Source organism: Phalangium opilio, unplaced genomic scaffold, assembly GCF_054372755.1.
Source record: "Phalangium opilio isolate 3A_F unplaced genomic scaffold, DU_Popi_V2 ptg000092l_1, whole genome shotgun sequence".
Lineage (NCBI taxonomy): Eukaryota > Metazoa > Arthropoda > Arachnida > Opiliones > Phalangiidae > Phalangium > Phalangium opilio.
The window spans coordinates 2954641-2976792 of NW_028324197.1; the positions used below are offsets into that span (position 1 = coordinate 2954641).

At 35.8% G+C, this 22152-nt stretch overlaps 2 long non-coding RNA genes and 36 other non-coding genes across 38 annotated transcripts; all 38 read left to right on the forward strand.

Annotated features, from left to right (window-relative positions):
- Window positions 1-809: 809 nt before the first annotated feature.
- LOC149643219 (uncharacterized) lies at window positions 810-2336 on the forward strand. The gene is made up of 2 exons (XR_016372105.1): window positions 810-901; window positions 979-2336. It is a non-coding gene; the product is annotated as an uncharacterized LOC149643219 (long non-coding RNA).
- Window positions 2337-3933: 1597 nt separating this feature from the next.
- LOC149643220 (uncharacterized) lies at window positions 3934-4425 on the forward strand. Its single transcript, XR_016372106.1, has 2 exons — window positions 3934-4092; window positions 4183-4425. It is a non-coding gene; the product is annotated as an uncharacterized LOC149643220 (long non-coding RNA).
- A 1294-nt stretch (window positions 4426-5719) lies between these two features.
- Window positions 5720-5792, forward strand: TRNAT-UGU (transfer RNA threonine (anticodon UGU)). The gene has a single exon. It is a non-coding gene; the product is annotated as a tRNA-Thr (tRNA).
- A 372-nt stretch (window positions 5793-6164) lies between these two features.
- TRNAT-AGU (transfer RNA threonine (anticodon AGU)) lies at window positions 6165-6237 on the forward strand. The gene has a single exon. It is a non-coding gene; the product is annotated as a tRNA-Thr (tRNA).
- Window positions 6238-6403: 166 nt separating this feature from the next.
- Window positions 6404-6476, forward strand: TRNAT-AGU (transfer RNA threonine (anticodon AGU)). The gene has a single exon. It is a non-coding gene; the product is annotated as a tRNA-Thr (tRNA).
- A 133-nt stretch (window positions 6477-6609) lies between these two features.
- TRNAT-UGU (transfer RNA threonine (anticodon UGU)) lies at window positions 6610-6682 on the forward strand. The gene has a single exon. It is a non-coding gene; the product is annotated as a tRNA-Thr (tRNA).
- A 166-nt stretch (window positions 6683-6848) lies between these two features.
- Window positions 6849-6921, forward strand: TRNAT-AGU (transfer RNA threonine (anticodon AGU)). The gene has a single exon. It is a non-coding gene; the product is annotated as a tRNA-Thr (tRNA).
- An 817-nt stretch (window positions 6922-7738) lies between these two features.
- On the forward strand, window positions 7739-7811 carry TRNAT-UGU (transfer RNA threonine (anticodon UGU)). The gene has a single exon. It is a non-coding gene; the product is annotated as a tRNA-Thr (tRNA).
- A 372-nt stretch (window positions 7812-8183) lies between these two features.
- TRNAT-AGU (transfer RNA threonine (anticodon AGU)) lies at window positions 8184-8256 on the forward strand. The gene has a single exon. It is a non-coding gene; the product is annotated as a tRNA-Thr (tRNA).
- A 135-nt stretch (window positions 8257-8391) lies between these two features.
- TRNAT-AGU (transfer RNA threonine (anticodon AGU)) lies at window positions 8392-8464 on the forward strand. Its single transcript has one exon. It is a non-coding gene; the product is annotated as a tRNA-Thr (tRNA).
- Window positions 8465-8597: 133 nt separating this feature from the next.
- Window positions 8598-8670, forward strand: TRNAT-UGU (transfer RNA threonine (anticodon UGU)). Its single transcript has one exon. It is a non-coding gene; the product is annotated as a tRNA-Thr (tRNA).
- Window positions 8671-9488: 818 nt separating this feature from the next.
- TRNAT-AGU (transfer RNA threonine (anticodon AGU)) lies at window positions 9489-9561 on the forward strand. Its single transcript has one exon. It is a non-coding gene; the product is annotated as a tRNA-Thr (tRNA).
- A 545-nt stretch (window positions 9562-10106) lies between these two features.
- TRNAT-UGU (transfer RNA threonine (anticodon UGU)) lies at window positions 10107-10179 on the forward strand. Its single transcript has one exon. It is a non-coding gene; the product is annotated as a tRNA-Thr (tRNA).
- Window positions 10180-10584: 405 nt separating this feature from the next.
- On the forward strand, window positions 10585-10657 carry TRNAT-AGU (transfer RNA threonine (anticodon AGU)). Its single transcript has one exon. It is a non-coding gene; the product is annotated as a tRNA-Thr (tRNA).
- Window positions 10658-10790: 133 nt separating this feature from the next.
- On the forward strand, window positions 10791-10863 carry TRNAT-UGU (transfer RNA threonine (anticodon UGU)). The gene has a single exon. It is a non-coding gene; the product is annotated as a tRNA-Thr (tRNA).
- A 1655-nt stretch (window positions 10864-12518) lies between these two features.
- TRNAT-AGU (transfer RNA threonine (anticodon AGU)) lies at window positions 12519-12591 on the forward strand. The gene has a single exon. It is a non-coding gene; the product is annotated as a tRNA-Thr (tRNA).
- Window positions 12592-12724: 133 nt separating this feature from the next.
- On the forward strand, window positions 12725-12797 carry TRNAT-UGU (transfer RNA threonine (anticodon UGU)). Its single transcript has one exon. It is a non-coding gene; the product is annotated as a tRNA-Thr (tRNA).
- A 166-nt stretch (window positions 12798-12963) lies between these two features.
- On the forward strand, window positions 12964-13036 carry TRNAT-AGU (transfer RNA threonine (anticodon AGU)). The gene has a single exon. It is a non-coding gene; the product is annotated as a tRNA-Thr (tRNA).
- A 133-nt stretch (window positions 13037-13169) lies between these two features.
- TRNAT-AGU (transfer RNA threonine (anticodon AGU)) lies at window positions 13170-13242 on the forward strand. Its single transcript has one exon. It is a non-coding gene; the product is annotated as a tRNA-Thr (tRNA).
- Window positions 13243-13375: 133 nt separating this feature from the next.
- On the forward strand, window positions 13376-13448 carry TRNAT-UGU (transfer RNA threonine (anticodon UGU)). Its single transcript has one exon. It is a non-coding gene; the product is annotated as a tRNA-Thr (tRNA).
- Window positions 13449-13614: 166 nt separating this feature from the next.
- Window positions 13615-13687, forward strand: TRNAT-AGU (transfer RNA threonine (anticodon AGU)). The gene has a single exon. It is a non-coding gene; the product is annotated as a tRNA-Thr (tRNA).
- A 578-nt stretch (window positions 13688-14265) lies between these two features.
- TRNAT-AGU (transfer RNA threonine (anticodon AGU)) lies at window positions 14266-14338 on the forward strand. Its single transcript has one exon. It is a non-coding gene; the product is annotated as a tRNA-Thr (tRNA).
- A 133-nt stretch (window positions 14339-14471) lies between these two features.
- On the forward strand, window positions 14472-14544 carry TRNAT-UGU (transfer RNA threonine (anticodon UGU)). Its single transcript has one exon. It is a non-coding gene; the product is annotated as a tRNA-Thr (tRNA).
- Window positions 14545-15361: 817 nt separating this feature from the next.
- TRNAT-AGU (transfer RNA threonine (anticodon AGU)) lies at window positions 15362-15434 on the forward strand. The gene has a single exon. It is a non-coding gene; the product is annotated as a tRNA-Thr (tRNA).
- Window positions 15435-15567: 133 nt separating this feature from the next.
- TRNAT-UGU (transfer RNA threonine (anticodon UGU)) lies at window positions 15568-15640 on the forward strand. The gene has a single exon. It is a non-coding gene; the product is annotated as a tRNA-Thr (tRNA).
- Window positions 15641-16012: 372 nt separating this feature from the next.
- On the forward strand, window positions 16013-16085 carry TRNAT-AGU (transfer RNA threonine (anticodon AGU)). The gene has a single exon. It is a non-coding gene; the product is annotated as a tRNA-Thr (tRNA).
- A 133-nt stretch (window positions 16086-16218) lies between these two features.
- Window positions 16219-16291, forward strand: TRNAT-UGU (transfer RNA threonine (anticodon UGU)). The gene has a single exon. It is a non-coding gene; the product is annotated as a tRNA-Thr (tRNA).
- A 372-nt stretch (window positions 16292-16663) lies between these two features.
- On the forward strand, window positions 16664-16736 carry TRNAT-AGU (transfer RNA threonine (anticodon AGU)). The gene has a single exon. It is a non-coding gene; the product is annotated as a tRNA-Thr (tRNA).
- Window positions 16737-16869: 133 nt separating this feature from the next.
- TRNAT-UGU (transfer RNA threonine (anticodon UGU)) lies at window positions 16870-16942 on the forward strand. Its single transcript has one exon. It is a non-coding gene; the product is annotated as a tRNA-Thr (tRNA).
- A 372-nt stretch (window positions 16943-17314) lies between these two features.
- On the forward strand, window positions 17315-17387 carry TRNAT-AGU (transfer RNA threonine (anticodon AGU)). The gene has a single exon. It is a non-coding gene; the product is annotated as a tRNA-Thr (tRNA).
- A 133-nt stretch (window positions 17388-17520) lies between these two features.
- TRNAT-UGU (transfer RNA threonine (anticodon UGU)) lies at window positions 17521-17593 on the forward strand. Its single transcript has one exon. It is a non-coding gene; the product is annotated as a tRNA-Thr (tRNA).
- Window positions 17594-17965: 372 nt separating this feature from the next.
- TRNAT-AGU (transfer RNA threonine (anticodon AGU)) lies at window positions 17966-18038 on the forward strand. Its single transcript has one exon. It is a non-coding gene; the product is annotated as a tRNA-Thr (tRNA).
- Window positions 18039-18171: 133 nt separating this feature from the next.
- On the forward strand, window positions 18172-18244 carry TRNAT-AGU (transfer RNA threonine (anticodon AGU)). Its single transcript has one exon. It is a non-coding gene; the product is annotated as a tRNA-Thr (tRNA).
- A 133-nt stretch (window positions 18245-18377) lies between these two features.
- On the forward strand, window positions 18378-18450 carry TRNAT-AGU (transfer RNA threonine (anticodon AGU)). The gene has a single exon. It is a non-coding gene; the product is annotated as a tRNA-Thr (tRNA).
- Window positions 18451-19712: 1262 nt separating this feature from the next.
- TRNAT-AGU (transfer RNA threonine (anticodon AGU)) lies at window positions 19713-19785 on the forward strand. The gene has a single exon. It is a non-coding gene; the product is annotated as a tRNA-Thr (tRNA).
- A 133-nt stretch (window positions 19786-19918) lies between these two features.
- Window positions 19919-19991, forward strand: TRNAT-UGU (transfer RNA threonine (anticodon UGU)). The gene has a single exon. It is a non-coding gene; the product is annotated as a tRNA-Thr (tRNA).
- Window positions 19992-20363: 372 nt separating this feature from the next.
- Window positions 20364-20436, forward strand: TRNAT-AGU (transfer RNA threonine (anticodon AGU)). Its single transcript has one exon. It is a non-coding gene; the product is annotated as a tRNA-Thr (tRNA).
- Window positions 20437-20569: 133 nt separating this feature from the next.
- TRNAT-AGU (transfer RNA threonine (anticodon AGU)) lies at window positions 20570-20642 on the forward strand. The gene has a single exon. It is a non-coding gene; the product is annotated as a tRNA-Thr (tRNA).
- The last annotated feature ends 1510 nt before the right edge of the window (window positions 20643-22152 follow it).

The window sequence follows — 22152 nt, forward strand, 5'->3', positions numbered from 1 at the left end:
GAAATAACATGGAGTTTTTTTCAAATTTAGCCATTTTGTCGCAACCCTTTTGAAATGAAATATTCGTTTGTTACGTTTGGGAACGGTTTTATATCAAAATTTAAACCTTTTTCTAGGACCATTTTTAAGGTTTTTGAGAAAAATTATTTTTAAGTATGTTTAATTTTAAATTTTAAAAACTACCCCAATCTGCGATATTTTAGCATGGATACGCTGTTTTATTGGTAAATATCAGCGAGACCAATATTGGCCTTTTTTACGTATAGTTGCGTCTTAATAATCCGATTGTTTTTTCTTAATGCCTTTTGGTTGAAATGGCCTATCGATAGTGAGATAAGACTGCTTTAATATTGCCGCCGTGACAAATTACCCCGTTTGTGGCCGCCATTTTTTTAAGGGGAAAAAAATTTGAGAGTGGGTCCTTTTTCGTTGCCATTTTCATATTTTTTGAGGATTTGCTCATGGATGGATTTTAAATATAATTTAAAGTAGGTTTCAAGCTTTAATATAAGCCTAATTTCATAATTTTCCACCTTTTGATTGTCCCACAATCTATTTCTAAACTAGGCACTTTTTTTAAGGCGGTGAAATTGCGCTTAGCCTTGGCTTAACGTTCATTTTTGCCGTTTAAAAAAATGTTTACCTCTCGTTGCCCTTTACTACTTCGCCTTCTCGTATCGTCGTACTTTTAATTAAAGTTTAGACTTTGAAAGTAGTGCTTTGTTTTCTTAAATATTACTTAATTGTATAAAATTTCAATATTATAATTGCATGAAACGAATTCAATTTTGTTTGTTGATGGGACGCGCCTTGCATTTGAATTTCGTTCCCTCGAAACTACCCCCCGAAGAATTTTTATTTATCGCCGTCTTTCGGTCGCTTCAGCCCGAAAACAGCTGTAGTGAGAATTTAGAAATGTTATTTATTAAAAATGTATGCGCTCAGTGTGTTGTTGTGTTTGCATTTTAATGCTTCTAGAAAATCGTGGTGCGCGTCGAGGTTTACGAATCCAACGTGTGTTGCGAAATGAAAATCAAGGGTGGATACTACATGATCTATGCTTTAAAAGGAATTTGACCGCGCCATGCAGTCAAGCAAAACGGTATTAGGCCTTGCCAAAACTTGACTGAGCTATTGCGCCTTGTCAGATTATCTTGTCAATCTATCAATGATATAATAAATTCACCCTCGGATATCCTGTGACGAGGAGATGGTTTTAAAGTTACTAACACTCGATTTTGGAGGTAGATACTGTCTTGTGACACTTGATGTAACGATTTTATCTTATAAACAGACTATTATCATAAGCCCATATCGTAAATTAACCGCTGTTGATATCAAAGCTTAATTGAAATACTGATACCAATTTTTTAACTCAATGAATCATCAAAAATTATCTACTAAAAGAGATATCTACTTATATTCCATTCAAATTTCTCGCAACATTTCTAATTAACGAGTAGAAATGTGCAAATGAAGTTCAAACTGATTAATTGGGCAAATTGCTATTTTGGTCACCATTACCGATCACAGATAGATTTGCGCCCTTCAGTAGTGTTTATTATGCTTGTGAAATGGATAGCGAAATCTGTGATTAAAGTTTAAAATGGACATGAGCAAAAACGGCTTTATTCATATCAACTCTATTACTGAATATCTAAATTTGACTAAAATTAACAAAATATTCTATTCATGGTTAAAAATCTTGTTTGAAGCAGCAAGCCATCTAATCCTTATTTACCTTCTTTTGAAAAAAAATAATAGGTTGATACCTCTTTCAGTAGATGATTCATTGATATTTCAGTTTCATTGAGTTTAAAAAAAATTAGTTCCACCATTGGTTGATTTTCAATATTGACCAATCGATAATCACAAATTTTAATAACTAAATTATTAAAACCGGTTCAAAACCATATTAGTTTTGAAACGATTAAATTATAATTTTAAACATATATACTAGTTAATTCCTCGTAGGTAATTAGTTAATTGTCTTAGTCAAATTAATGCTGAATATTACATACAAAAAGTAAATAATAAATTCAACTTCTAAAATTTAAATGTAAAGTGTGTGCATTATTTCCCAATTAATAAAAGATATCCACTTATTTTCATTCAAATTAATTACTAATTTGTGGATAATGGATAGAAAATGTCGAGCTCTAATTGCGATATAGCTAAAATCAATCCCACTGGCTATTTATAATACAATATAACCTTTGCCCTATGTTTACTGTTTTGAATTTTATTTGTGAAATTTAAAACATAAAATAGTATTACAATTTTTTTAATTAAATAATTATTAATAAATTTCAATAAAATAAATTCTGGTTAAATACATAACACTACTTTTTACTAAGTTTCTGAAATTATCAGAGCTAAATATCAAAGACACATATTTAATTGCTCTCATTTCGACATAACTGCAACCGTATAGATTCATTCATTTAATAACATTTTTAAAGGGATGTATTAACTTTTAAAGGTGAAAACCCAGCTGACTTAGAACTTCAGAAGCAGGCTGGGAAATAGCACACTTCCTCTGGTCCAAAACCAGTTTATTAATTGCTTGGACTAGTTTTTTAATTCAAGAAGTGGGGGTTACTGGTCCTCGGGACCAGTTTATTAATTGCAAATCTATTGGAGAGCAAAGGCTGGGACCAGTCCGGAGACCAGTAAATAATTTCAGACACTAGGGGGTCACTGGTCCAAAGGACTAGTTTAAAAAATATCCTTATTTCCCAGGCTGTTTAGAAGTAAAAAAATACCAGGCTGCCAGGCTGTCTCTAACACAACAGAGTTGGCCATTCTCGCTTATGAGAAATGAATCCTTGTCATATGCATCTCTGGACTTTAGGAGCTCCAGGAGTCAGACTCCCAACTGAAGCAGGGTGGGAAATAGGGATTTTTTTAAAACTAGACATTGGGCCAGCGACCCCCTGCCCAGGAATAAATGAACTGGTCCATGACCATTGACCAGGGCGCGGCGTCTGCTAAACTAAAGAAGTGGGTAATTAAAATAGTTGAGATAATGTCTGGACCCTGGTTACCCTAGAATTTCCTTAGTGGTCCTGTGGTCCACTGCTCCCCCTCCGATTTAATTTTTAAACTGGTCATTTTCCCTGTGCCACCGCCTTATTTACAACGCTGAACCAAGAAGTTATATCAGTATCTCAGAGAGAAGATATAAATTCGCCAGATTTCCAGCTTTATTTCCAGTCCTAACGTAGGTCCGCAGTCAATCCCCGTCTCTAAATTACAACCAGCATCTCATTGGTTCTTGAAAACTCACGTCAGCGCGACGACGCGAGTGAGGAAAATTTCCGACTGACTAGAGCGAAATAGCCCGGCGCCTCCTTTTACGTCCCCCCTTGTATTTTGAAAGGGGGACTGGGACTATGGCGCGCGAATACAAAGGCATCTTATATCTTCTCTCTGAGATACTGATATAACTTCTTGGCTGAACTGAAGATTTCTTTTGACCGGACCATAGCCTACTCGATCACGCGCAACACGTCGCAAGCTGCTTGCCCTATAGCGCGAGTCAGGGTGGGAAATAAGGATTTTTTTAAACTGGACATTAGACCAGAGACCCTCCTGACTTGGAATAAATAAACTGGTCCGTGACCATTGGCCAGAGCACGTCGTCTGCTAAGCTAAGGAAGTGGATAATTAAAATATTAGAATTTTAATGTGTGGACTCTGGTTACCCTTGAATTTTTTAGTAGTCTCGTGGACCACTGACCCCCCCCCCTCCGATTTAATTTTTGAACTGTACCAGGCGATTTTTAAACTCGTCATTTGCCCTGTGTTACCGCCTTATTTCCCACGCTGGCACGAGCTGCTTTGCGTTGTCGAGTGCGTGATGGAGCGGGCTATGCCTGGAGTCCCAACCCCCGTTACTTACTACCAAAATACCCACTAGCATAGCCCACTAGCATAGCCCACTCGATCACGCTCTCTTTTCCCCGGCTACATATTTTGAAGAGGGCACTTTTTAGGCGTATTTATTAACAATCTTGGATCACCTTTGTGGACTTTTAGGGTAGCCCTTAAAAATTGAGTCGGCATTGCCCTGACTATATTGTGTTTAAGGTTTATAAGCTTAATATCAAACAGACGTTAGTTAATGCTACAAAAAAGTTCGAAATTGAAAATCTCGGATCGTCGTTGAGAAGTTTTAAGGACATCCGAATTTCATATTGGGCTTATGAAAAGTTTGAGCTAAAGGTTAAACAGACATAGGCTAAATCAGCGTTTTAAAAAATTGTGTAAAACTGTCAATTTGGTCCTATTTGTGGAATTTTTAGGGGAGCGCCTCGCGTTTCAATAAAGGGTTGTAAAAAATTGTATTATGTTAATTACAATAAGAATACAAACTTTCAATGAGTTACGTTTTTATTTTTTGGAGTATCATTATAAATAAATGACTGATTGAGCAAAAGTTACGGTCCCATTTTTATATGTTTCTGCTTAGTGTAGATTTTGAAAATGTAAAACAGTTTCTTAACAATCTTAATTAAAATGAAGACTGAAGGAGCAGATATTAATCAAAAATGTCTTGATTAGAATCAAGTCCTAAAAAGTATCGATAAGACTGAGGTTATCACTTGACTGAAGGATCAGATATTAACTTTTCTTTTTAATTGAAACTTAAAGGCATGCTTAAGAAAAAACAACGTTCCATTACCGTTTTCCGTTGAAATAACTTATTTTACAGGTAATCAATTTCAAAAATTTACTTATCTCGGGTTTTCGGGCACAATTCCATTCCCCCAAAACATTTTATCATTACATTAATCACTTTTGAGAGATAACGTGCCAAAATAAGCTTTAAAACAATAGAAAACTGAATGAGCGGTCTGTTTAGCCATGACCAAAACCTTCAAATCAGTGTTGCTAATGTTAGAAAGTGGATTTTCCCACTTCCATTTTAAAAATTCCCACAGAGCCTAAAACCAAACCTAAATCTCCCACGATGTGGGAAATTACCCACACATTTGCAACACTGCTTTAAAAACTTACAACAAGCACACTTTCGAGACATGTTCTGAACAAATTAGTGCTTAACCCGCTAATAGTACGACCACGGAGAATTGATGTAAACTGTAGTTGAAATATATTCATGTGCGACCCGCGGCACTGAATGGTCTCTAACCATTGTTTGAAACTAGAGAGAGAAATAGTGAGCAGCATTAATCATGTCCTGAGCTATGAGAATGAACAGTATGACTGTTGACTGAAGTACACTAGACATTACATCATTTTTCATAACCACGAGTAAAAATCTAACTGTCCCTACTTAATTTTCCGCCATTGTTTTAAAACGTATCCACTGCGAAGCATGCCGGGCACAAATGAGGGAATGTCATACACGTACTCTCTCAAAAGTGATTAATGTAATGATAAAATGTTTTGGGTGAATGGAATTGTGCCCGAAAACCCGAGATAAGTAAATTTTTGAAATTGATTACCTGTAAAATAAGTTATTTCAACGGAAAACGGTAATGGAACGTTGTTTTTTCTTAAGCATGCCTTTAAGTTTCAATTAAAAAGAAAAGTTAATATCTGATCCTTCAGTCAAGTGATAACCTCAGTCTTATCGATACTTTTTAGGACTTGATTCTAATCAAGACATTTTTGATTAATAGTGTAAAAGTTCCCATGAGATAATTTAGTTAATTTACTGAAATATTCAGCATTCATATCGCTTCAAAGCAAGGGCTCCGTGGCTTAGTGGTTAAAGCGCCTGTCTTGTAAACAGGAGATCATGTGTTCGATTCTCGTCGGAGCCTTGCTGTTATATTACTTGAACTAGATTTCGAAGCTATTAAATTTTGAAAAATTAAAAATAATTGTTGATTTAGATATGCATATATGCAAACAATAGTGTAAAAGTTCCGATGTGATAATTTAGTTAATTTACTGAAATATTCAGCATTCATATCGCTTCAAAGCAAGGGCTCCGTGGCTTAGTGGTTAATGCGCCTGTCTAGTAAACAGGAGATCATGAGTTCGATTCTTGTCGGAGCCTGGCTGTTATGTTACTTGACCTAGATTTCGTAGCTATTAAATTTTGAAAAATTAAAACAATAGGGTAAAAATTCCGATGAGTTAATTTAGTTAAATTACTGCAATATTCAGCATTCATGTCGCTTCAAAGCAAGGGCTCCGTGGCTTAGTGGTTAAAGCGCCTGTCTAGTAAACAGGAGATCATGAGTTCGATTCTCGTCGGAGCCTCGCTGTTATGTTACTTGAACTAGATTTCGTAGCTATATAATTTTGAAAAATTAAAAATAATAGTTGATTTAGATATTGATATATGAAAACAATAGTGTAAAAGTTCCCATGAGATAATTTAGATAATTTACTGAAATATTCAACATTCATATCGCTTCAAAGCAAGGGCTCCGTGGCTTAGTGGTTAAAGCGCCTGTCTAGTAAACAGGAGATCATGAGTTCGATTCTCGTCGGAGCCTTGCTGTTATGTTACTTGACCTAGATTTCGTATCTATTAAATTTTGAAAAATTAAAACAATAGGGTAAAAATTCCGATGAGTTAATTTAGTTAAATTACTGGTATATTCAGCATTCATATCGCTTCAAAGCAAGGGCTCCGTGGCTTAGTGGTTAAAGCGCCTGTCTTGTAAACAGGAGATCATGAGTTCGATTCTCGTCGGAGCCTCGCTGTTATATTACTTGAACTAGATTTCGAAGCTATTAAATTTTGAAAAATTAAAAATAATAGTTGATTTAGATATTCATATATGAAAACAATAGTGTAAAAGTTTCCATGAGATAATGTAGTTAATTTACTGAAATATTCAGCATTCATATCGCTTCAAAGCAAGGGCTCCGTGGCTTAGTGGTTAAAGCGCCTGTCTAGTAAACAGGAGATCATGAGTTCGATTCTCGTCGGAGCCTTGCTGTTATGTTACTTGACCTAGATTTCGTAGCTATTAAATTTTGAAAAATTAAAACAATAGGGTAAAAATTCCGATGAGTTAATTTAGTTAAATTACTGGAATATTCAGCATTCATGTCGCTTCAAACCAAGGGCTCCTTGGCTTAGTGGTTAAAGCGCCTGTCTAGTAAACAGGAGATCATGAGTTCGATTCTCGTCGGAGCCTCGCTGTTATGTTACTTGAACTAGATTTCGTAGCTATATAATTTTGAAAAATTAAAATAATAGGGATAAAGTTCAAAAGAGATAATTTAGTTAATTTACTGAAATATCCTGCATTCATATCGCTTCAAAGCAAGGGCTCCGTGGCTTAGTGGTTAAGGCGCCAGTCTTGTAAACAGGAGATCATGTGTTCGATTCTCGTCGGAGCTTTGCTGTTATATTACTTGAACTAGATTTCGAAGCTATTAAATTTTGAACAATTAAAAATAATAGTTGATTTAGATATGCATATATGCAAACAATAGTGTAAAAGTTCCCATGAGATAATTTAGTTAATTTACTGAAATATTCAGCATTCATATCGCTTCAAAGCAAGGTCTCCGTGGCTTAGTGGTTAAAGCGCCTGTCTAGTAAACAGGAGATTATGAGTTCGATTCTCGTCGGAGCCTCGCTGTTATGTTACTTGAACTAGATTTCGTAGCTATATAATTTTGAAAAATTAAAAATAATAGTTGATTTAGATATTCATATATGAAAACAATAGTGTAAAAGTTCCCATGAGATAATTTAGTTAATTTACTGAAATATTCTGCATTCATATCGCTTCAAACCAAGGGCTCCGTGGCTTAGTGGTTAAAGCGCCTGTCTTGTAAACAGGAGATCATGTGTTCGATTCTCGTCGGAGCCTTGCTGTTATATTACTTGAACTAGATTTCGAAGCTATTAAATTTTGAAAAATTAAAAATAATAGTTGATTTAGATATGCATATATGCAAACAATAGTGTAAAAGTTCCGATGTGATAATTTAGTTAATTTACTGAAATATTCAGCATTCATATCGCTTCAAAGCAAGGGCTCCGTGGCTTAGTGGTTAATGCGCCTGTCTAGTAAACAGGAGATCATGAGTTCGATTCTCGTCGGAGCCTGGCTGTTATGTTACTTGACCTAGATTTCGTAGCTATAAAATTTTGAAAAATTAAAACAATAGGGTAAAAATTCCGATGAGTTAATTTAGTTAAATTACTGGAATATTCAGCATTCATGTCGCTTCAAAGCAAGGGCTCCGTGGCTTAGTGGTTAAAGCGCCTGTCTAGTAAACAGGAGATCATGAGTTCGATTCTCGTCGGAGCCTCGCTGTTATGTTACTTGAACTAGATTTCGTAGCTATATAATTTTTGAAAAATTAAAAATAATAGGGAAAAAGTTCCCAAGAGATAATTTAGTTAATTTACTGAAATGTCCTGCATTCATATCGCTTCAAAGCAAGGGCTCCGTGGCTTAGTGGTTAAAGCGCCTGTCTAGTAAACAGGAGATCATGAGTTCGATTCTCGTCGGAGCCTTGCTGTTATGTTACTTGACCTAGATTTCGTAGCTATTAAATTTTGAAAAATTAAAACAATAGGGTAAAAATTCCGATGAGTTAATTTAGTTAAATTACTGCAATATTCAGCATTCAAGTCGCTTCAAAGCAAGGGCTCCGTGGCTTAGTGGTTAAAGCGCATGTCTTGTAAACAGGAGATCATGAGTTCGATTCTCGTCGGAGCCTCGCTGTTATATTACTTGAACTAGATTTCGAAGCTATTAAATATTGAAAAATTAAAAATAATAGTTGATTTAGATATGCATATAAGCAAACAATAGTGTAAAATTTCCGATGTGATAATTTAGTTAATTTACTGAAATATTCAGCATTCATATCGCTTCAAAGCAAGGGCTCCGTGGCTTAGTGGTTAAAGCGCCTGTCTAGTAAACACGTGATCATGAGTTCGATTCTCGTCGGAGCCTCGCTGTTATGTTACTTGAACTAGATTTCGTAGCTATATAATTTTGAAAAATTAAAATAATAGGGCAAAAGTTCCCAAGAGATAATTTAGTTAATTTACTGAAATATTCAGCATTCATATCGCTTCAAAGCAAGGGCTCCGTGGCTTAGTGGTTAATGCGCCTTTCTAGTAAACAGGAGATCATGAGTTCGATTCTTGTCGGAGCCTGGCTGTTATGTTACTTGACCTAGATTTCGTAGCTATTAAATTTTGAAAAATTAAAACAATAGGGTAAAAATTCCGATGAGTTAATTTAGTTAAATTACTGCAATATTCAGCATTCATGTCGCTTCAAAGCAAGGGCTCCGTGGCTTAGTGGTTAAAGCGCCTGTCTAGTAAACAGGAGATCATGATTTCGATTCTCGTCGGAGCCTCGCTGTTATGTTACTTGAACTAGATTTCGGAGCTATATAATTTTTGAAAAATTAAAAATAATAGTTGATTTAGATATTCATATATGAAAACAATAGTGTAAAAGTTCCCATGAGATAATTTAGATAATTTACTGAAATATGCAGCATTCATATCGCTTCAAAGCAAGGGCTCCGTGGCTTAGTGGTTAAAGCGCCTGTCTAGTAAACAGGAGATCATGAGTTCGATTCTCGTCGGAGCCTTGCTGTTATGTTACTTGACCTAGATTTCGTAGCTATTAAATTTTGAAAAATTAAAACAATAGGGTAAAAATTCCGATGAGTTAATTTAGTTAAATTTCTGGAATATTCAGCATTCATGTCGCTTCAAAGCAAGGGCTCCTTGGCTTAGTGGTTAAAGCGCCTGTCTAGTGAACAGGAGATCATGAGTTCGATTGTCGTCGGAGCCTCGCTGTTATGTTACTTGAACTAGATTTCGTAGCTATATAATTTTGAAAAATTAAAATAATAGGGCAAAAGTTCCCAAGAGATAATTTAGTTAATTTACTGAAATATCCTGCATTCATATCGCTTCAAGGCAAGGGCTCCGTGGCTTAGTGGTTAAAGCGCCTGTCTAGTAAAAAGAAGATCATGAGTTCGATTCTCGTCGGAGCCTTGCTGTTATGTTACTTGACCTAGATTTCGTAGCTATTAAATTTTGAAAAATTAAAACAATAGGGTAAAAATTCCGATGAGTTAATATAGCTAAATTACTGGAATATTCAGCATTCATATCGCTTCAAAGCAAGGGCTCCGTGGCTTAGTGGTTAAAGCGCCTGTCTTGTAAACAGGAGATCATGAGTTCGATTCTCGTCGGAGCCTCGCTGTTATATTACTTGAACTAGATTTCGAAGCTATTAAATATTGAAAAATTAAAAATAATAGTTGATTTAGATATGCATATAAGCAAACAATAGTGTAAAAGTTCCGATGTGATAATTTAGTTAATTTACTGAAATATTCAGCATTCATATCGCTTCAAAGCAAGGGCTCCGTGGCTTAGTGGTTAATGCGCCTGTCTAGTAAACAGGAGATCATGAGTTCGATTCTCGTCGGAGCCTTGCTGTTATATTACTTGAACTAGATTTCGAAGCTATTAAATTTTGAAAAATAAAAAATAATAGTTGATTTAGATATGCATATATGCAAACAATAGTGTTAAAGTTCCCATGAGATAATTTAGTTAATTTACTGAAATATGCAGCATTCATATCGCTTCAAAGCAAGGGCTCCGTGGCTTAGTGGTTAAAGCGCCTGTCTAGTAAACAGGAGATCATGAGTTCGATTCTCGTCGGAGCCTTGCTGTTATGTTACTTGACCTAGATTTCTTAGCTATTAAATTTAGAAAAATTAAAACAATAGGGTAAAAATTCCGATGAGTTAATATAGTTAAATTTCTGGAATATTCAGCATTCATATCGCTTCAAAGCAAGGGCTCCGTGGCTTAGTGGTTAAAGCGCCTGTCTTGTAAACAGGAGATCATGAGTTCGATTCTCGTCGGAGCCTCGCTGTTATATTACTTGAACTAGATTTCGAAGCTATTAAATATTGAAAAATTAAAAATAATAGTTGATTTAGATATGCATATAAGCAAACAATAGTGTAAAAGTTCCGATGTGATAATTTAGTTAATTTACTGAAATATTCAGCATTCATATCGCTTCAAAGCAAGGGCTCCGTGGCTTAGTGGTTAATGCGCCTGTCTAGTAAACAGGAGATCATGAGTTCGATTCTCGTCGGAGCCTGGCTGTTATGTTACTTGACCTAGATTTCGTAGCTATTAAATTTTGAAAAATTAAAACAATAGGGTTACAATTCCGAGGAGTTAATTTAGTTAAATTACTGGAATATTCAGCATTCATGTCGCTTCAAAGCAAGGGCTCCTTGGCTTAGTGGTTAAAGCGCCTGTCTAGTAAACAGGAGATCATGAGTTCGATTCTCGTCGAAGCCTCGCTGTTATGTTACTTGAACTAGATTTCGTAGCTATATAATTTTGAAAAATTAAAATAATAGGGCAAAAGTTCCCAAGAGATAATTTAGTTAATTTACTGAAATATCCTGCATTCATATCGCTTCAAAGCAAGGGCTCCGTGGCTTAAGGCTCGTTTACATGTGAGCGAGAAAAAGCTTAAAGCGGAGAGTAGAAGTTGAAAGTCGAATATTTTTCTCGCGCCTAAAAAAAATCGCGTCTGCCAAAAGCGTTTGTTCCCGCTCCTCCACCCGCTCCTTCGTTTACATACGAGCTGGGCGGGATCATGAGCCTAGATTGCAGAGTTGTCTTTTAGTCGAAAGTAAACAACTAAAATGGCGTCGACTGTCGTTAGTTTACTTCTGCTTAAAAAGAAACTATTGCTTTTGAAAAACATTCGACATTTATAACAAAAAACAACAGAAAATTAGAACGGAACGTCGTTGTTTGGGTACATCCTATATGGAGAAATAGAAACAAAGATGGCTATTTTCGCCATTTGGAACGTTACTTGTTATAATTTGTCAAGGAGCGTATATTTTCTCTATTTGAGCTTGAGAATAATTTGGATTTAATTGTCGAGCTTGAAAGGATGAGGCAATGTGATTACACGTATTTCAAAAATTTTATCTTGTTCTTTTAAAGACATTCTCAATGGTGGTGCCTAGGCCTATTTCGCGAGATAAACAAACGCAAAAATATCAAACGATATTAGGTCCTTGGATATTATTGGCTTGGAAAATCACGTGACTCTTTGCGAGAAGCAAACACGAGCTGAAGATTCTACTGCGGCAGATCGGAGCTTATTCGGAACACCCGCTTCATCTATGAGCAACAAGCGCGACTTGAAAAGTTCTCGCTTGTTTGTAAACGGTACGCCTAGGGAACTCAAACCCCAATACGCCTCATCTCTCAGCTTTACGCTTCGACTTTTTCCATTTCTCGCGCACATGTAAACGAGCCTTTAGTGGTTAAAGCGCCAGTCTTGTAAACTGGAGATCATGTGTTCGATTCTCATCGGAGCCTTGCTGTTATATTACTTGAACTAGATTTCGAAGCTATTAAATTTTGAAAAATTAAAAATAATAGTTGATTTAGATATGCATATATGCAAACAATAGTGTTAAAGTTCCCATGAGATAATTTAGTTAATTTACTGAAATATGCAGCATTCATATCGCTTCAAAGCAAGGGCTCCGTGGCTTAGTGGTTAAAGCGCCTGTTTAGTAAACAGGAGATCATGAGTTCGATTCTCGTCGGAGCCTTGCTGTTATGTTACTTGACCTAGATTTCGTAGCTATTAAATTTTGAAAAATTAAAACAATAGGGTAAAAATTCCGAGGAGTTAATTAAGTTAAATTACTGGAATATTCAGCATTCATGTCGCTTCAAAGCAAGGGCTCCGTGGCTTAGTGGTTAAAGCGCCTGTTTTGTAAACAGGACATCATGAGTTCGATTCTCGTCGGAGCCTTGCTGTTATATTTCTTGAACTAGGTTTCGAAGCTATTAAATTTTGAAAAATTAAAAATAATAGTTGATTTAGATATGCATATATGCAAACAATAGTGTTAAAGTTCCCATGAGATAATTTAGTTAATTTACTGAAATATGCAGCATTCATATCGCTTCAAAGCAAGGGCTCCGTGGCTTAGTGGTTAAAGCGCCTGTCTAGTAAACAGGAGATCATGAGTTCGATTCTCGTCGGAGCCTGGCTGTTATGTTACTTGACCTAGATTTCGTAGCTATTAAATTTTGAAAAATTAAAACAATAGGGTAAAAATTCCGAGGAGTTAATTAAGTTAAATTACTGGAACATTCAGCATTCATGTCGCTTCAAAGCAAGGGCTCCGTGGCTTAGTGGTTAAAGCGCCTGTCTAGTAAACAGGAGATCATGAGTTCGATTCTCGTCGGAGCCTCGCTGTTATGTTACTTGAACAAGATTTCGTAGCTATATAATTTTGAAAAATTAAAATAATAGGGCAAAAGTTCCCAAGAGATAATTTAGTTAATTTACTGAAATATCCTGCATTCATATCGCTTCAAAGCAAGGGCTCCGTGGCTTAGTGGTTAAAGCGCCAGTCTTGTAAACAGGAGATCATGAGTTCGATTCTCGTCGGAGCCTAGCTGTTATATTACTTTAACTAGATTTCGAAGCTATTAAATTTTGAAAAATTAAAAATAATAGTTGATTTAGATATGCATATAAGCAAACAATAGTGTAAAAGTTCCGATGTGATAATTTAGTTAAATTACTGGAATATCCAGCATTCATGTCGCTTCAAAGCAAGGGCTCCGTGGCTTAGTGGTTAAAGCGCCTGTCTAGTAAACAGGAGATCATGAGATCGATTCTCGTCGGAGCCTCGCTGTTATGTTACTTGACCTAGAATTCGTAGCTATTAAATTTTGAAAAATTAAAACAATAGGGTAAAAATTCCGAGGAGTTAATTTAGTTAAATTACTGGAATATTCAGCATTCATGTCGCTTCAAAGCAAGGGCTCCGTGGCTTAGTGGTTAAAGCGCCTGTCTAGTAAACAGGAGATCATCAGTTCGATTCTCGTCGGAGCCTCGCTGTTATGTTACTTGAACTAGATTTCGTAGCTATATAATTTTGAAAAATTAAAATAATAGGGCAAAAGTTCCTAAGAGATAATTTAGTTAATTTACTGAAATATCCTGCATTCATATCGCTTCAAAGCAAGGGCTCCGTGGCATAGTGGTTAAAGCGCCAGTCTTGTAAACAGGAGATCATGTGTTCGATTCTCGTCGGAGCCTTGCTGTTATATTACTTGAACTAGATTTCGAAGCTATTTAATTTTGAAAAATTAAAAATAATAGTTGATTTAGATATGCATATATGCAAAAAATAGTGTAAAAGTTCCCATGAGATAATTTAGTTAATTTACTGAAATATTCAGCATTCATATCGCTTCAATGCAAGGGCTCCGTGGCTTAGTGGTTAAAGCGCCTGTTTAGTAAACAGGAGATCATGAGTTCGATTCTCGTCGGAGCCTCGCTGTTATGTTACTTGAACTAGATTTCGTAGCTATATAATTTTGAAAAATTAAAATAATAGGGCAAAAGTTCCCATGAGATAATTTAGTTAATTTACTGAAATATTCTACATTCATATCGCTTCAAAGCAAGGGCTCCGTGGCTTAGTGGTTAAAGCGCCTGTCTTGTAAACAGGAGATCATGAGTTCGATTCTCGTCGGAGCCTAGCTGTTATATTACTTGAACTAGATTTCGAAGCTATTAAATTTTGAAAAATTAAAAATAATAGTTGATTTAGATATGCATATAAGCAAACAATAGTGTAGAAGTTCCGATGTGATAATTTAGTTAATTTACTGAAATATTTAGCATTCATATCGCTTCAAAGCAAGGGCTCCGTGGCTTAGTGGTTAATGTGCCTGTCTAGTAAACAGGAGATCATGAGTTCGATTCTCGTCGGAGCCTCGCTGTTATGTTACTTGAACTAGATTTCGTAGCTATTAAATTTTGAAAAATTAAAACAATAGGGTAAAAATTCCGATGAGTTAATTTAGTTAAATTACTGGAATATTCAGCATTCATGTCGCTTCAAAGCAAGGGCTCCGTGTTTTAGTGGTTAAAGCGCCTGTCTAGTAAACAGGAGATCATGAGTTCTATTCTCGTCGGAGCCTCGCTGTTATGCTACTTGAATTAGATTTCGTAGCTATATAATTTTGAAAAATTAAAATAATAGGGCAAAAGTTCCCATGAGATAATTTAGTTAATTTACTGTAATATTCTGCATTCATATCGCTTCAAAGCAAGGGCTCCGTGGCTTAGTGGTTAAAGCGCCAGTCTTGTAAACAGGAGATCATGTGTTCGATTCTCGTCGGAGCCTTGCTGTTATATTACTTGAACTAGATTTCGAAGCTATTAAATTTTGAAAAATTAAAAATAATAGTTGATTTAGATGTGCATATATGCAAACAATAGTGTAAAAGTTCCCATGAGATAATTTAGTTAATTTACTGAAATATTCAGCATTCATATCGCTTCAAAGCAAGGGCTCCGTGGCTTAGTGGTTAAAGCGCCTGTCTAGTAAACAGGAGATCATGAGTTCGATTCTCGTCGGAGCCTCGCTGTTATGTTACTTGATCTAGATTTCGTATCTTAATAATTTTGAAAAATTAAAATAATAGGGCAAAAGTTCCCATGAGATAATTTAGTTAATTTACTGTAATATTCTGCATTCATATCGCTTCAAACCAAGGGCTCCGTGGCTTAGTGGTTAAAGCGCCTGTCTTGTAAACAGAAGATCATGAGTTCGATTCTCGTCGGAGCCTCGCTGTTATATTACTTGAACTAGATTTCGAAGCTATTAAATTTTGAAAAATTAAAAATAATAGTTGATTTAGATATGCATATAAGCAAACAATAGTGTAAAAGTTCCGATGTGATAATTTTGTTAATTTACTGAAATATTCAGCATTCATATCACTTCAAAGCAAGGGCTCCGTGGCTTAGTGGTTAATGCGCCTGTCTAGTAAACAGGAGAACATGAGTTCGATTCTCGTCGGAGCCTGGCTGTTATGTTACTTGACCTAGATTTCGTAGCGATTAAATTTTGAAAAATTAAAACAATAGGGTAAAAATTCCGATGAGTTAATTTAGTTAAATTACTGGAATATTCAGCATTCATATCGCTTCAAAGCAAGGGCTCCGTGGCTTAGTGGTTAAAGCGCCTGTCTAGTAAACAGGAGATCATGAGTTCGATTCTCGTCGGAGCCTCGCTGTTATGTTACTTGATCTAGATTTCGTATCTTAATAATTTTGAAAAATTAAAATAATAGGGCAAAAGTTCCCATGAGATAATTTAGTTAATTTACTGTAATATTCTGCATTCATATCGCTTCAAACCAAGGGCTCCGTGGCTTAGTGGTTAATGCGCCTGTCTTGTAAACAGAAGATCATGAGTTCGATTCTCGTCGGAGCCTCGCTGTTATATTACTTGAACTAGATTTCGAAGCTATTAAATTTTGAAAAATTAAAAATAATAGTTGATTTAGATATGCATATAAGCAAACAATAGTGTAAAAGTTCCGATGTGATAATTTTGTTAATTTACTGAAATATTCAGCATTCATATCGCTTCAAAGCAAGGGCTCCGTGGCTTAGTGGTTAATGCGCCTGTCTAGTAAACAGGAGAACATGAGTTCGATTCTCGTCGGAGCCTGGCTGTTATGTTACTTGACCTAGATTTCGTAGCGATTAAATTTTGAAAAATTAAAACAATAGTGTAAAAGTTCCCATGAGATAATTTAGTTAATTTACTGAAATATTCAGCATTCATATCGCTTCAAAGCAAGGGCTCCGTGGCTTAGTGGTTAAAGCGCCTGTCTAGTAAACAGGAGATCATGAGTTCGATTCTCGTCGGAGCCTCGCTGTTATGTTACTTGATCTAGATTTCGTATCTTAATAATTTTGAAAAATTAAAATAATAGGGCAAAAGTTCCCATGAGATAATTTAGTTAATTTACTGTAATATTCTGCATTCATATCGCTTCAAACCAAGGGCTCCGTGGCTTAGTGGTTAAAGCGCCTGTCTTGTAAACAGAAGATCATGGGTTCGATTCTCGTCGGAGCCTCGCTGTTATATTACTTGAACTAGATTTCGAAGCTATTAAATTTTGAAAAATTAAAAATAATAGTTGATTTAGATATGCATATAAGCAAACAATAGTGTAAAAGTTCCGATGTGATAATTTTGTTAATTTACTGAAATATTCAGCATTCATATCGCTTCAAAGCAAGGGCTCCGTGGCTTAGTGGTTAATGCGCCTGTCTAGTAAACAGGAGAACATGAGTTCGATTCTCGTCGGAGCCTGGCTGTTATGTTACTTGACCTAGATTTCGTAGCGATTAAATTTTGAAAAATTAAAACAATAGGGTAAAAATTCCGATGAGTTAATTTAGTTAAATTACTGGAATATTCAGCATTCATATCGCTTCAAAGCAAGGGCTCCGTGGCTTAGTGGTTAAAGCGCCTGTCTAGTAAACAGGAGATCATGAGTTCGATTCTCGTCGGAGCCTCGCTGTTATGTTACTTGATCTAGATTTCGTATCTTAATAATTTTGAAAAATTAAAATAATAGGGCAAAAGTTCCCATGAGATAATTTAGTTAATTTACTGTAATATTCTGCATTCATATCGCTTCAAACCAAGGGCTCCGTGGCTTAGTGGTTAAAGCGCCTGTCTTGTAAACAGAAGATCATGAGTTCGATTCTCGTCGGAGCCTCGCTGTTATATTACTTGAACTAGATTTCGAAGCTATTAAATTTTGAAAAATTAAAAATAATAGTTGATTTAGATATGCATATAAGCAAACAATAGTGTAAAAGTTCCGATGTGATAATTTTGTTAATTTACTGAAATATTCAGCATTCATATCGCTTCAAAGCAAGGGCTCCGTGGCTTAGTGGTTAATGCGCCTGTCTAGTAAACAGGAGAACATGAGTTCGATTCTCGTCGGAGCCTGGCTGTTATGTTACTTGACCTAGATTTCGTAGCGATTAAATTTTGAAAAATTAAAACAATAGGGTAAAAATTCCGATGAGTTAATTTAGTTAAATTACTGGAATATTCAGCATTCATGTCGCTTCAAAGCAAGGGCTCCGTGGCTTAGTGGTTAAAGCGCCTGTCTAGTAAACAGGAGATCATGAGTTCGATTCTCGTCGGAGCCTCGCTGTTATGTTACTTGAACTAGATTTCGTAGCTATATAATTTTGAAAAATTAAAATAATAGGGCAAAAGTTCCCATGAGATAATTTAGTTAATTTACTGTAATATTCTGCATTCATATCGCTTCAAACCAAGGGCTCCGTGGCTTAGTGGTTAAAGCGCTTGTCTAGTAAACAGGAGATCATGAGTTCGACTCTCGTCGGAGCCTGGCTGTTATGTTACTTGACCTAGATTTCGTAGCTATTAAATTTTGAAAAATTAAAACAATAGGGTAAAAATTCCGATGTGTTAATTTAGTTAAATTACTGGAATATTCAGCATTCATGTCGCTTCTAAGCAAGGGCTCCGTGGCTTAGTGGTTAAAGCGCCTGTCTAGTAAACAGGAGATCATGAGTTCGATTCTCGTCGGAGCCTCGCTGTTATGTTACTTGAACTAGATTTCGAAGCTATTAAATTTTGAAAAATTAAAAATAATAGTTGATTTAGATATGCATATAAGCAAACAATAGTGTAAAAGCTCCGATGTGATAATTTAGTTAATTTACTGAAATATTCAGCATTCATATCGCTTCAAAGCAAGGGCTCCGTGGCTTAGTGGTTAATGCGCCTGTCTAGTAAACAAGAGATCATGAGTTCGATTCTCGTCGGAGCCTGGCTGTTATGTTACTTGACCTAGATTTCGTAGCTATTAGATTTTGAAAAATTAAAACAATAGGGCAAAGGTTCCCAAGATATAATTTAGTTAATTTACTGAAATATCCTGCATTCATATCGCTTCAAAGCAAGGGCTCCGTGGCTTAATGGTTAAAGCGCCAGTCTTGTAAACAGGAGATCATGTGTTCGATTCTCGTCGGAGCCTTGCTGTTATATTACTTGAACTAGATTTCGAAGCTATTAAATTTTGAAAAATTAAAAATAATAGTTGATTTAGATATGCATATAAGCAAACAATAGTGTATAAGTTCCGATGTGATAATTTAGTTAATTTACTGAAATATTCAGCATTCATATCGCTTCAAAGCAAGGGCTCCGTGGCTTAAGGGTTAATGCGCCTGTCTAGTAAACAGGAGATCATGAGTTCGATTCTCGTCGGAGCCTGGCTGTTATGTTACTTGACCTAGATTTCGTAGCTATTAAATTTTGAAAAATTAAAACAATAGGGTAAAAATTCCGATGAGTTAATTTAGTTAAATTACTGGAATATTCAGCATTCATGTCGCTTCAAAGCAAGGGCTCCGTGTTTTAGTGGTTAAAGCGCCTGTCTAGTAAACAGGAGATCATGAGTTCTATTCTCGTCGGAGCCTCGCTGTTATGTTACTTGATTTAGATTTCGTAGCTATATAATTTTGAAAAATTAAAATAATAGGGCAAAAGTTCCCATGAGATAATTTAGTTAATTTACTGAAATATTCTGCATTCATATCGCTTCAAAGCAATGGCTCCGTGGCTTAGTGGTTAAAGCGCCAGTCTTGTAAACAGGAGATCATGTGTTCGATTCTCGTCGGAGCCTTGCTGTTATATTACTTGAACTAGATTTCGAAGCTATTAAATTTTGAAAAATTAAAAATAATAGTTGATTTAGATGTGCATATATGCAAACAATAGTGTAAAAGTTCCCATGAGATAATTTAGTTAATTTACTGAAATATTCAGCATTCATATCGCTTCAAAGCAAGGGCTCCGTGGCTTAGTGGTTAAAGCGCCTGTCTAGTAAACAGGAGATCATGAGTTCGATTCTCGTCGGAGCCTCGCTGTTATGTTACTTGATCTAGATTTCGTAGCTTAATAATTTTGAAAAATTAAAATAATAGGGCAAAAGTTCCCATGAGATAATTTAGTTAATTTACTGTAATATTCTGCATTCATATCGCTTCAAACCAAGGGCTCCGTGGCTTAGTGGTTAAAGCGCCTGTCTTGTAAACAGAAGATCTTGAGTTCGATTCTCGTCGGAGCCTTGCTGTTATATTACTTGAACTAGATTTCGAAGCTATTAAATTTTGAAAAATTAAAAATAATAGTTGATTTAGATATGCATATAAGCAAACAATAGTGTAAAAGTTCCGATGTGATAATTTTGTTAATTTACTGAAATATTCAGCATTCATATCGCTTCAAAGCAAGGGCTCCGTGGCTTAGTGGTTAATGCGCCTGTCTAGTAAACAGGAGAACATGAGTTCGATTCTCGTCGGAGCCTGGCTGTTATGTTACTTGACCTAGATTTCGTAGCGATTAAATTTTGAAAAATTAAAACAATAGGGTAAAAATTCCGATGAGTTAATTTAGTTAAATTACTGGAATATTCAGCATTCATGTCGCTTCAAAGCAAGGGCTCCGTGGCTTAGTGGTTAAAGCGCCTGTCTAGTAAACAGGAGATCATGAGTTCGGTTCTCGTCGGAGCCTCGCTGTTATGTTTCTTGAACTAGATTTCGTAGCTATATAATTTTGAAAAATTAAAATAATAGGGCAAAAGTTCCCATGAGATAATTTAGTTAATTTACTGTAATATTCTGCATTCATATCGCTTCAAACCAAGGGCTCCGTGGCTTAGTGGTTAAAGCGCCTGTCTAGTAAACAGGAGATCATGAGTTCGATTCTCGTCGGAGCCTCGCTGTTATGTTACTTGAACTAGATTTCGAAGCTATTAAATTTTGAAAAATTAAAAATAATAGTTGATTTAGATATGCATATAAGCAAACAATAGTGTAAAAGCTCCGATGTGATAATTTAGTTAATTTACTGAAATATTCAGCATTCATATCGCTTCAAAGCAAGGGCTCCGTGGCTTAGTAGTTAATGCGCCTGTCTAGTAAACAGGAGATCATGAGTTCGATTCTCGTCGGAGCCTGGCTGTTATGTTACTTGACCTAGATTTCGTAGCTATTAAATTTTGAAAAATTAAAACAATAGGGCAAAGGTTCCCAAGATATAATTTAGTTAATTTACTGAAATATCCTGCATTCATATCGCTTCAAAGCAAGGGCTCCGTGGCTTAATGGTTAAAGCGCCTTTCTTGTAAACAGGAGATCATGTGTTCGATTCTCGTCGGAGCCTTGCTGTTATATTACTTGAACTAGATTTCGAAGCTATTAAATTTTGAAAAATTAAAAATAATAGTTGATTTAGATATGCATATAAGCAAACAATAGTGTATAAGTTCCGATGTGATAATTTAGTTAATTTACTGAAATATTCAGCATTCATATCGCTTCAAAGCAAGGGCTCCGTGGCTTAGTGGTTAATGCGCCTGTCTAGTAAACAGGAGAACATGAGTTCGATTCTCGTCGGAGCCTGGCTGTTATGTTACTTGACCTAGATTTCGTAGCGATTAAATTTTGAAAAATTAAAACAATAGGGTAAAAATTCCGATGAGTTAATTTAGTTAAATTACTGGAATATTCAGCATTCATGTCGCTTCAAAGCAAGGGCTCCGGGGCTTAGTGGTTAAAGCGCCTGTCTAGTAAACAGGAGATCATGAGTTCGATTCTCGTCGGAGCCTCGCTGTTATGTTTCTTGAACTAGATTTCGTAGCTATATAATTTTGAAAAATTAAAATAATAGGGCAAAAGTTCCCATGAGATAATTTAGTTAATTTACTGTAATATTCTGCATTCATATCGCTTCAAACCAAGGGCTCCGTGGCTTAGTGGTTAAAGAGCCTGTCTAGTAAACAGGAGATCATGAGTTCGATTCTCGTCGGAGCCTCGCTGTTATGTTACTTGAACTAGATTTCGAAGCTATTAAATTTTGAAAAATTAAAAATAATAGTTGATTTAGATATGCATATAAGCAAACAATAGTGTAAAAGCTCCGATGTGATAATTTAGTTAATTTACTGAAATATTCAGCATTCATATCGCTTCAAAGCAAGGGCTCCGTGGCTTAGTGGTTAATGCGCCTGTCTAGTAAACAGGAGATCATGAGTTCGATTCTCGTCGGAGCCTGGCTGTTATGTTACTTGACCTAGATTTCGTAGCTATTAAATTTTGAAAAATTAAAACAATAGGGCAAAGGTTCCCAAGATATAATTTAGTTAATTTACTGAAATATCCTGCATTCATATCGCTTCAAAGCAAGGGCACCGTGGCTTAATGGTTTAAGCGCCTTTCTTGTAAACAG